The sequence below is a fragment of the Geotrypetes seraphini genome, chromosome 2, assembly GCF_902459505.1.
Source record: "Geotrypetes seraphini chromosome 2, aGeoSer1.1, whole genome shotgun sequence".
Lineage (NCBI taxonomy): Eukaryota > Metazoa > Chordata > Amphibia > Gymnophiona > Dermophiidae > Geotrypetes > Geotrypetes seraphini.
Window position 1 is genome coordinate 408414097 of NC_047085.1, and position 12111 is coordinate 408426207.

The window sequence follows — 12111 nt, forward strand, 5'->3', positions numbered from 1 at the left end:
ATTGTAAACCAGGGATCTCAAAAGTCCCTCCTTGAGGGCCGCAATCCAGTCGGGTTTTCAAGATTTCCCCAATGAATATGCATTAAAAGCAGTGCATGCACATAGATCTCATACATATTCATTGGGGAAATCCTGAAACCCAACTGGATTGCGGCCCTCAAGGAGGGATTTTTGAGACCCCTGCTGTTAACCATTCTGGGCAGTTGGTTTTTACTAGAGGTAAAACAGGGCCCATTTTCATAGCACATGCCCAAGTCGCAAGGAGCTGCGGGTGCTCTAAACACTAGGAAGTAAAATCTAAAGAAAAAAAAACCTAATAACTCACAACCTCCTCTACTTTTTGGATGAAGTTCAGCTAAAGAGAACAAATTAAACTGGCTAGGATTACACAGCGAAGAAGTGTAAAAGGCTTCAAATGTACTTCTTATGTGTTTTCCCAACCTGAAATACCATCAACTGACTGCCAGGTTAAGGAGGACATTTTAGACAAGGCTTTTGCAAATAAAACTGGGTTTTATGCATGGAAAGAACAGATTCTGGAAAAAAAAAAAGTGTTGGCTGTACATATACAAATATAAAGGCAATTCTTTAACTGGGCATGTGCAGTAGTTTTTTAAATGACAGTGGACTGTTTATCTTTGTCAGCAAACACACTTTTAGCTACTGTGTTTAATTAATGTTTACTGAAGAAACTGGTAGATAATTTGCCATGCTCTGTTTATCTTTCTACATCTTCATAAGCTTTTGATTGTTTCTTTCCCGAGTTATATGTCCCCCCCAGGCGCCTTAGGCCCCACCAGTAGGCGGAGCTTTGGGACGGATGGGGGGGGTCGCCAGGGCCAGGAGGACTTGGGCTCCCTCCTGGCCCGAACAACTAGCGGGGGGGGGGGGGGTCGCCAGAGCCAGGAGGGCTTGGGCTCCCTCCTGGCCCGATATTGTCGGGGAGTTGGGGAGTCGGCGGGGCAAGAGGGCTTGGGCTCCATTTTGCCCCGATCGTGTCAAGGAGTCGGGGGGGGCAAGAGGGCTTGAGCTCCCTCTTGCCCCGATCGTGTCGGGGGTGCCGTGGTTGGCTGGGACAAGAGGGCTTGAGTTTCCTCTTGCCCCGATCGTGTCGGGGAGTCAGGGAGTCGGCGGGGCAAGAGGGCTTGACGTCAGAGAAAGGGCGGGACCGCCGGAAGAGGAAGCAGCGCAGGCGCAGGGCTCACAGAAGGGCCGGGACCGCCAAGAGGAAGCAGCAGGACACCGGTAGGAGCTTCTGCATGATGGGGGGGGTCGGGAGGCTGTGGGGGTGCGAGCGGTCCTTCAGGGTGGGGGTGCGGGTGGGAGTGCGTGCGAGCGGTCCTTCGGGGTGGGGGTGCGGGTGCGTGCGAGAGGTCCTTCGGGGTGGGGGTGCGAGCGGTCCTGCGGGGGGGTGAATCGGACGTCGGGGGGGGGGGCATCAGGCTTTCAGGGTGGGGACAGGACTTCAAGGGGGAGAGGAGAGTCGGGGCGGGCAAAAGGAGAGTCGGGGTCTCCAGAGGAGAGTTGTGGCGGGCGAAAGGAGAGTCGGGCGGCGATGGGAGAGTTGGGCAGCATGTGCGGTATACGGGTGTGCGCGGTATATAAAAATTTCTTTACATAAATTACAGTTTCCCGCACGCTATACCCGTGTTCGCGTTTTACACGGGTGCGCGTTATCTACGTGAAAATATGGTAGTTAATTATTATTAGTTATTTTCCAACTAGTGTTTAAGCCTGTTACATTAACGGGTGCTAGAGTACGTCTGTCTGGTTTTTTTAAATTTGTCTCTCTCTCCTCGGATGCTGTCTGTCTGCATTCTTTCTGTCTGTCTCTCCCTGGCCCCCTGTCTATCTATCTTTATTTTTAACTCTATCCTCTTCTCTCAATCCTACATGTGCCATTTTTTCTTTCTCCTCCCCACTTCCTTCCAACGTCTGCTCCCCCTGTCCCTCAGACTTCCATTCAGCGGCTGTCCCTCCTCTCCCCCACACTTCCATTCAGTGTCTGTCTCCCTCTCTCAACCCCTTCCATCTACTGTTCACCCTCTGTCTTGCCCCTTCCATTCACTGCCCTCTCTTCTCTTTCCATTCAGTGTCCGCCCTCTCTCTCTCTCTGTTCCATATGGCATCTCCTCCTTCCTTTCCCCCTTCCTTTTCCCTTGGTCTGGCATACATTCCTCCTTCCCTCCATTCCCTGCCATCTCTTCTTCCCTCCATCTCATTCTCTCCCCCTCTGCTCCCTTTCCTCCTTGAACTTCATCGGGCAGCAGCAGCATTCACAATTCATTGCTGTTGCCGGCTTCAGGTCTTCCTCTCTGTTGGGTCATCTTCCTGAAAACAGAAAGTAGGCAGGACCCGCCAGAGAGGAAGGCCTGAAGCCGGCAACAGCAGCGAATTGTAAACGCTGCTGCTGCCTGAAGAAGCCAGGCCTTGCAAAACCCGAGGCAGACTGCTTCTCTTCCCTCCCGCTGACTCGGCTGCCTTACCCTTTCCAATCCCCGCCTGCGTCGTTGAAGCGTGAAGACTGAGCGCTGGCAATCGGGGTGGCGAGGACGCGGCTCAGGAGACTGTGAAGGTGTTGGCGTGCGGCGGCGCTCCATGAAGCCCTCCTCCTGGCCGCCGCCTCCAGCATCAATCGGGGCGGCAAGGACGAGGGCAGGGAGAGAGCTTGCCTGCGCTTCCTCCAGCGGTTGGCGAGTGAGGGTGGGAGGAGGGGAGTGGCTAGAGTGATCCCTGCCGTAGCGTTCTAAAATGGAACGCTGCCACGGATCAGAAATCACAGCGGCAGGGATCACGAAGTTTCAAGAGTGCATGCGCGCTCTAGGGTTTTATTATTTTCCAATGCTCAATATGACTGCCTTTCTTAAGGTTTGACATTTGTTCCATAATTTTTTATTAAATTTAAAAAGTATCCAATTCTAAAAGTGAATAATTAGATATTTGCCCTCTTTCAAATGGTATAGAGCAGCGTCTCTCAAACTTTTTTTAACTCCGGCACACTAAACGGAGCAAATGTTTTTTGTGGCACACTAAATGCAGCAAATGTTTTTCATGGCTGGAAAAAATTTCTGGGGAGAACATTGTTGCCGTTAGTTTTCAAGGTCCAATCACATCAAAGAATAATGCTTATCTGGGCAGTTGTATAATAAAAAGAATGGATAAGATAACATGAGAAGTGAAATTGTCATGAATCAGAGGGATACATACCCTGTAGGTCCTAAAAGCAGGCCTGTGGATTAGATATAAACTAGGAAGGCAGTGGTGTACCTAGCATATGTGACACCCGAGGCCCATCATTTTTTGACACCCCCTCCCCCATCTGTATGAAAAACATGATTTTTAGTAACAATCCACACATCACACAAGAGTGTACCTAGGAAAAAGCAGCATCTTACATACTGCAATGAGCAGTACATCAATACACCCATTGTAAAACTAAACAAACCAGACTAGTACAGATCAATCCTACACAGTCAATCCTAAATGAAAACACACAGAACACAGAAAACACCTTCGCCTAGTATGGAATATGTAATCACAAACTAACCCCTCTCCCTTTTACAAAACTGTAATGGTCTGGCATCCCTCTAATGGTCTGGCATCTCTCTCCTCTTCTTCCCTTCTCTCTCCCACACCCCCAAGGTCTGGCATTTCACTCTCTCCTCTCCTCTCCCTTTCCCATCAGCATCTGCCCCCTTTCTTTCCCTCCAACCCAACTCCATCAGGTATCCTTCCCCCTTATGTCTCTCTCTCCTTTCCCTGCACACCAATTCCATCAGCATCTGCCCCCTTTCTCTCCCTCCACCACCCTTCCATACCACCCTGACCCCCTTTTTCTCCCTCCACCACCCTTCTATGCTCCTCTCTCCCTCCAAACCAGCAAAGTCCCATGATGACTGCTTCTGCTGCCTCTGCCTCTGGAAGATATAAGTGACGTTGGAGGGGGTGGGCCGGCAGACGCAGGGAGTTGCGGCAAGGTTCCACAATGACTGCAGCTGCTGGTCCACCCCTTCCGACGTCACTTACATCTTCCGGAGGCAGAGGCGGCAAATGCAGTCATCACGGGACCTTCCTGCACTTCAGTGGGGCTGCCGACTCTGCTTTGGAATAAGTACGGCAGCCGCGCTGAGGTGCAGGTGCCATTTAGAGCAGCTCGGAAGGTTCTGGATCCAGCCGGCTGTGTACCCCTCTAGGGCTGGCACCCGGGGCGGTCTACCACTTTATGAGGGGACAAAAAATAATAAAAAGAATGGATAACTTGACCGATTTAGACATGTCATACAATTATAACCACAAAAATGTCATAAAATGTAATTCTAAACTCAAAAGATTCCAGACGAAAAGCAGACTATAGAAAGGAAACCAGAAAAGACCAAACCCATAGTACTAAGATCCAAATGCTAAAATCGGACATGTCCATTATGAAGAGACATGTGGATCACCACTAATTATAACGAGTGAGTCTTTAAAATATGAGACGGTAACGGATAGCCAGACCTTGTGGACGGAAGTGACAAATACTGGAGCCAAAACCAGAGCACTGTGATGAAACTTGAATGGAAATATGGATACCTATTTATACTTTTGAGTAAAATTGTGATGCGAACATGTCATAGAAAAGAATAAATAATGTGTAAACTAAAAACCAAGAACAATATATTGTAACACCGAACTCAGAATTAATGAAATAACATGCTAAAAGAACTTAACCCCTCCCCCCCTAAAATAGGGGATATACATACTTAAAATAATGGCTGGTTACAAACAGTATGCCTACACTATATAGACTTAAACAGGGCAAAAGTAAACGTATGGGAAATGAACAGCTGATAATACAGTGTATCTTGAAAACATAAGCCAATAGTAGCTCAAAGACAAGCCGACCGGTTAGATGAAAAGTGAAACCTGGGAAAGATCTAAATTATTGTTCAAATGAGCTTCTATTAAAACCAAAGAATAAAACCACAGCACTCGGGAAAGTAAAAAAGGGAGAGTAAAATGGACTTACCGAAAAGGTCTCTGCACTGATGAGATAAACTCGTAGGCAGAATAAATGTGAACACGCGACAGTGGGGCTATGATATTTGATCCGTTGAAAGAGGCGCCAAAAAAGTGTCGGCAGTGAATTGGATGCACACTGATAGGGGAGGGGCATCGGGCTGTTAAAAAAGGCTACTTTAATAAATAAATGAAAATACTGGTGAAAAACTAAATAAAAAACCAAAACCATGATAAAATGCCAAACCTGACTGCAAGTGGTAGTGAAAGTAGCATAAGGCACCCGTAGTACTGTTAGTGCCAGAGCTGCTTAGAATAAAGAACAGTGCTGTACATGAGGAGATAAGATGTAAAGTGCTGGCCCCTCACTGCACCTTCCTACCTGCAAACTCACTTCACTCTACACAACCCCACATGAACAACCAGAAACAAAAACATCTTTGCATACCCAAAGATCACAGGCTGCAAATACAAATCCTTCCTAGACAGAACCTTCATGTTCCAAGCAAACAGACAGCAATCCTGGCTGGGAAACCACATAAATAAAGCCAGACAGGCCTACAACACATTCCGAAAATCAATTAAAATCGCTCTATTTGACAAATTCATTGCCTAATCAAATGACCCTTCCCAGGTATTCTTTCCCCATTTAACCCCAACGTATTATGAAACATCTTTCTTCTCTTATGTATTCTCTCCCCATGTTCTCCAATTTATTATGTAACTTCTTTCTTCATGCATTCTGTAATTCGCTGACTGTCCAGCCTTGTTTCTATGTGAACCACCTAGAAGTCATTTTGACTATGGCGGTATAGAAAAATAAAGTTATTATTATTATTATTAAAACTAAAGAGCGATGTTCTAGACCAGGGGTGTCCACACTTTTTGGGATTGCGAGCTACTTTTAAAATGACCAAGTCAAAATGATCTACCAACAATAAAATTTTAAAAAAAAAAAACCCCACAAAGCACACTGTACGCATAGAAAATGTTTATTAGCATTCCTATTCCGAGGTTTTTTCAAAGAGGTCAAAGCAGATGCCTCTATGCACTGTCACCTCAGCAACAAAAATAGACAAATATACCCCCTCCCTTTTTACTAAACCACAATAGCAGTTTTTAGCGCAGGGAGCTGTGCTGAATGCCCAGCGCTGCTCTCGACGCTCATAGACTCCCTGCGCTAAAAACCTCTATTGCGGTTTAGTAAAAGGGGACCATAGTGTAAAATATAGACTGCAGATATAAATTCAGACACATTTTGATCACTAAATTTAAAATAAAATCATTTTTCCTACCTTGTTGTCTGGTGATTTCATGAGTCTCTGGTTGCACTTTCTTCTTCTGACTGTGCATCCAATCTTTCTTCCCTTCTTTCAGCCTGTATGCTTCCTCTTCTCCACACCTCATTCCCTCCCCCAACTTTTTCTTCCTCTCTCCCTACCCTTTCTTTCTCCCTACCTCCCTTTCTTTCTTTCTCTCTTCATGCCCCCTTTCTTTTTTTCTGTTTCTCTACTTTCCTTGTCTCCCTGACTGCCCTCTTTCTTTCTTTCTCCCTGCCCTCCCCCAAGCCACTGTCACTGCCGCTGCCATTGGGGAATAGGCCCCCAAGCCACCGCCATCAGATAACAGGTCCCAAAGCCGCCGCCCCAAGCTCTCCCTGCTTCGGGCCGACCAGCATTCCTCTCCCTGACGTCAATTGTGCCGTCGGGGAGAGGAAGGCTGATCGGCCCAAGATCGCGATCGACCTATTGGGAAAATACTGCCGGGTCCTGCCTTTGCAGAAATAGAAAGTAGGCAGGACCTGGCAGCAAGAAGAGCAAATTGTAAGCTTCACTGACCTGTCTCCTGCCTTAGCCCGTAGCGAATGCATGCTTCGGGATTCTAACATGTGCGTGCTGGCTTCCCTTCTCTTCTCCCCCCTCCCCGGACATAAGTTCCGGTTTCGGACGGAAGAGAAGGGAAGCCGGCATGCACACGTTAGAGCCCCAGAGCATAAGTTCGCTATGGGCTAAGGCGTGAAATCTCCAAGCCGTTTTTTTTGGTGTTGAGCAGCACCGGCGGCAGCAGCAGAATTCACAGCGGATGATAGTCAGGCGGTCATCTAAATTACCCGGGCAGACCGCCCGGCTAAAAGGCCCTAGGGAGAACACTGATATCTCTCAATTCCATTTAAATGGGAATCTGACAAGATCAAATACCTGGGCATCTGGCATAGCCCCTCTATAGATAAAACATTGCCTCTAAATTCCAGATTTATTATAGTATTAACTACCTCTATTTTACATTCTTGATCTCTCCTCTTTTTCTCTCATGGTGGGCAAGAGCAAAGGCAATTAAAATGGTATTAGCACCCAAAATAAATTACATCCTAGTATGATACCATTTCCATTCCTAGCATATTTATATAAGAAAGTGGATAGTCTAACAAATAACTTTCTCTGGAAAACGAAAACCCCTGGGATAGCGCTTCATAAACTAAAAATGCCCAAATTTAGGGGTAGATTAAATTTGCCTGATTTTAACATATATCACTCAGACTTTAGACTTACTCAATGTTTAGTATGGTTTCAAAATACAGATAACTGGAATTCTCCAAGATGGCTGGTATTTGAAAAATCACTAATCTCTCCTTTACCTATACATTTGCTACCTTATATGGATAAATATCCATTTAATACTTCTTTAAAAATACTCAAATCCTCAGCTTCTATCATCCTTACATTTTACAAATCTACAAATGATAGCTTTATGGATCTGGAGCATATTCCTTTATGGTTTAATAGTGCCACTGACTTTCATATTATCTCTGGCCTTAAAGAGGTATACCAATCACAAAATATGTGGAGCGGCATAATCAAAAGAAACGTCTAAGTCCATTTTGGCCTAAGTCGCAAGTCGCCCAAAGTCGGACATGGGAAAAGGTCCATTTTTGAAAAATACATCCAGCATATTTTTTTTTCCGAAAATCGTCCAACTGTACGTCCAGCCATCTGATCGCCCAGACCGCTAAATCATCCATCTTTATACCCCATTTTCAGCCAAAAATTAGTCCAAGTCACAAATGCCTAGAAAAAGACCTTTTGGGCGCAGGAGGGGCCAGAAAAGTGATGGACCCAGACATGGCACCAGAGTAGTGGGGTACCTTAAAGGGCACTGCTGTGAACTTCACAAAAAGGGTACCACAGAAACATCTAACTATAGCTCCCTTATAGGTCATGGTAAGCCCCCCAAAACACCCCCAGATCCTACTAGACCACCTATCTACCACCCCAATAGCTTTTATGGCTGCAGGAGCCACTTAATTGGCAGTACAAAAGGGTTTGGTTTTTTTTAGGGGGGTGCACATTTTTCACCATGAATGCAGTGATTAGAGTGGCTTATGGGCCTGGGTCCTTCTCTCCATGGTTCACTAACACATCCCCAAGACCACTTAAGCCACCTCTGTGCAGCTCTACTAGGCTTTCCTAGCCTGCTGCCAGGTGCTGATGTTCTGGAGGCAGATATGTAAAATTGTTATTACAATTTTTATGGGGGTGGGGAAGGGGGGTCAGTGATCACCGGGGGAGTGTGTGTGGGGTCTGTACTTTGTGTCTGCAGTGGTTATCTTGTCACTTTGGATACCTTCTGTGGACTTAGACCTGGTTTTAGATGGCCTAAGTCACAACGTTCAAGTTCCGTCTAGGCAGTGTTGTAAAACCTTCGATTATACATGCAGTACGACTAAGTCTAGGACGGCCTACGTCCTGCCCAAATCCCACACTCACCACTCCTCCTAAAACGCCACTTTTAGCTCTGGTCATTCAGCAGTACTGTGAAGGCTTAAGTCGTTTTAAATACATCTAAAACCCTGTTTGATTATCGCCAGTTGAACGACTTTTGTTACTGATCATCTTTTCTGTTTCGATTATGAGCCCCATAGGCTCTTTTTCAGCTATCCTTTGAGAGTGAAATTTTGCCGATAGAAGACTTGAAACATATTTTGGATTTTCCCGATTCTGATTTACAAAATTGGCAAATGATTTCAGAATCTCTTAATTCCTTAAGATCTTTAAGTAAGTATGGGTGGGGGCTCCTACTTTATCTAATTTTGTTAGGTTTACTCTGTCCCTATTAATAGGGAATAAAAGATCTTCCAAGCTTTATAAAGTTTTGCAAGAAGTTGTTGGATTTGAGGCAATCTCCTTTGATGACCTCTGGTTGGAAGAATTGAAATGAATTCCAGAAGAAATAAAGTGGAACTCCTTCTGGACTTCATCAGCTCGACCCACTATGTCAGCTTTATTATGCAAATCTACTTTTTTTTACTTTACATAGGGCTTATTGGACCCCTACTAAAATTACCAAGTTTTCGCTTTCAGTTTCTTCAGGGTTTTGTTGGTCCTATCATATGCAACCTAGTACTCCTGTACATCTCCTATATGAATGCCTGAACGTAAAAATATACTGGTTAAGCGTTTGGTCCAGAATATTCTCTGTAACTCATTTGGAAAACAATCTGACTATCCTATAAATCCATCATATTGTGCTCCTCTAACCCAGACATCTCGATTCCATCAACACTTAATAAAATATGTGACACTATGATTGCTCTAGCTATTCATCACATTACTTGCAATTGGAAAGATAACTCTAAACTTAATTTTCATGAATGGTGGAGTCATTTATGTATAATTAGAAAATATGAAGAAATAATAGCTTGCAAACAAAATAATATTGCTAATCTTACTAGGAAATGGGCCCTGTTGGATGAATACTGTAGGAATTTACCCCCTCTTTTTCAAAACTGCGATAGCAGTTTCTAGAACTCAATGAGCATCAGGAGCAGCGCAGGCCATTCAGCGTGGCTCCCTGCGCTAGAAACTGCTATTGCAGTTTCTTAAACGGACTCCTCCTTTTTATTCTCTAAGGTGGAAGTTTGCATCTTATGAACACTGTTTTATGTTATTTTATGTTAATTGTTAAATGTTTGTATTATGTCTACTTATAATGAATATTAGTATTATTTTGTGTTATTTTGATGTATTATATTTGAAAAATAAAAAACATATATGAAAAAAAATACAAAAAAATCCTATCAAAATACTATCCTTATAAAGAAAAATACAATCTTAAGGCCCAGTTTTTAACTGGTTCCAAGGAGCAATTAAAGTAGTTTTAAGACATCACAGGACTCGACCCTTCCAAAACCCCAGGAAGTCCAAAAATGTCCATTATCTCTGCTTTTCTTGCTTCTTGTTGGTCAGAATCATGCCAGCCAATACAAGATGCTCTTACAACAGTCAGTGAAGATTCTTTGGGAATCCACAGTATCTCCATTAATTTTTTTATTTAAACATACCCAAAAGTCTCAAGACAGTTTTTAGAAAATGAAGGCAGGGTGAATTTAAACAATGCACATAGTTCTGCAAGGCTTTTCATTTTTGATGAGTAAACAGCTTATACTTACTAAATATCATTCCCAAACATAAGCACTATTTTGGAAAATGTACTTTAACCTAAAAACGTATGGACCTGTCAACATAATCGTAAACAAGACTACACAAACTGCACCTGTAGAGAAATACAGTACCCTAACATCCCAGAATGGGACAACAAAAAAACAGTAGGGGGTCTTTGTTATGTACATTATAGTACCTCGGCTAGCAGAAGTCAGGATTCCCATTAAGTATTTGCCTTAATGGGAATCCTGACTTCTGCTGGCCGAGGGAGTCATAATGTACACAACAAAGGCCCCTACTGTGTTGTTGTTTTGGGGTTTTTTTTTTTGTTTTTTTTTTGCAAGTATTGGGTAAATATTTGGCAGGATTCCCATTAAGGCAAATACAGCACGAATTAACCACAAGCGATCGCTCTGGGCAGCAGCCGAGCTGAGCAACAACAAACCTGTAATACGACATTGCCATAAAGTTTGACATCTGTAAGCTGCAGAGAGGCGCATGCAATTAGAAGATTTTAGCCCTTTAAAAAAAACATCTGCAATCAAAACTATAGGGCCAAGACAGAAGGAAAGAGGATTTAATAGCGTGCCGACTGCGAAGCCTGAAGGAATCTGATAGGGCTCCTTCCCCGCAGCATCACAGGGATACCAAATCAGACTCATTTGTCTGCCCCTCAAGACGCCGATTCCCCCTCCCCCCCCGGTCCGACACCCCACTTTCTTTTACCCTCGTCCTGATTCCAAACTGGTCTTTAAAGTCACAGAGAACAGCCGCAGCGATCTGCACGGCTTACTCGCGGTGGCCCCAAGAGCTCTCCCTCTGCCACCGCTCGACTCGCCGAAAACAGGAAGTTACGTCAGAGGGGGGGGGGCAGCGGCAGGGCGAGGCACCCGGAAGTATTCAGAACGGCTGCAGGTAGCGTATGTGAAAGTCTGCTACGGTTGACGATTTTATAAACAAAGTTTGAAGGTAGGACGCGCTGAAGGAAGGGTGTAGGAGTCGTCATTGGCAGTCCCTAAAGCAGAGTGTTTTTTTTCTCAGCTCACTCATACCTGGCCGCACAGTTTTTCAGGATACCCACAGATGAGTATGCAAGAGAGAGACCTGTGTAGTGCAGTGATCTCAAACTCAAACCCTTTGCAGGGCCACATTTTGGATTTGGAGGTACTTAGAGGGCCTCAGTAAAAATAGTTAACGTCTTATTAAAGAAATGACAATTTTGCATGAGGTAAAACTCTTTATAGTTTATAAATCTTTCCTTTAGGCTAAGTCTTAATAATAATATTGTCATTTACAGCTAAAGAGACATATGATCAAGAAAGTGTTTTATTTTACTTTTGTGATTATGATAAACATACCGGGGGCCTCAAAATAGTACCTGGTGGGCCGCATGTGGCCCCCGGGCCGCGAGTTTGAGACCACTGGGGTAGTGTATATGAGGGAATGTTGAAAAGTTCTCAGCCCAACTAAGAAGGGAATGACGTGGAGCCATGAAACTTTTACAGCTTATTCCACCCTAAATTCAACACACTTGGCACATTGTGTCTGAAATTTCTGTAATCCTTCCAAAAAATACTTCCATGTGTGGTCACTAAAACACTGCTCTGCTGTTGCAATCACCCGAAAATTGCTGCCCTTTTCAAACTCTTAAGGCTTGGAAACAGAAGATATAGTC

The 12111-nt window shown here is 44.5% G+C and overlaps 1 protein-coding gene across 2 annotated transcripts in view; it reads right to left on the reverse strand.

Annotated features, from left to right (window-relative positions):
* TMEM106B (transmembrane protein 106B) overlaps positions 1–11332 on the reverse strand; it is a 49116-nt gene extending 37784 nt beyond the window's left edge. Inside the window, exon 1 of one of the 2 annotated variants that reach the window (XM_033931005.1) lies at positions 11163–11332. The gene's annotated coding sequence lies outside the window, so the exon portion shown is untranslated. Of the gene's footprint in view, positions 1–10881; positions 10902–11162 lie in introns of those variants that run through there. The other variant, XM_033931004.1, reaches the window with a different exon arrangement.
* Positions 11333–12111: the final 779 nt, after the last annotated feature.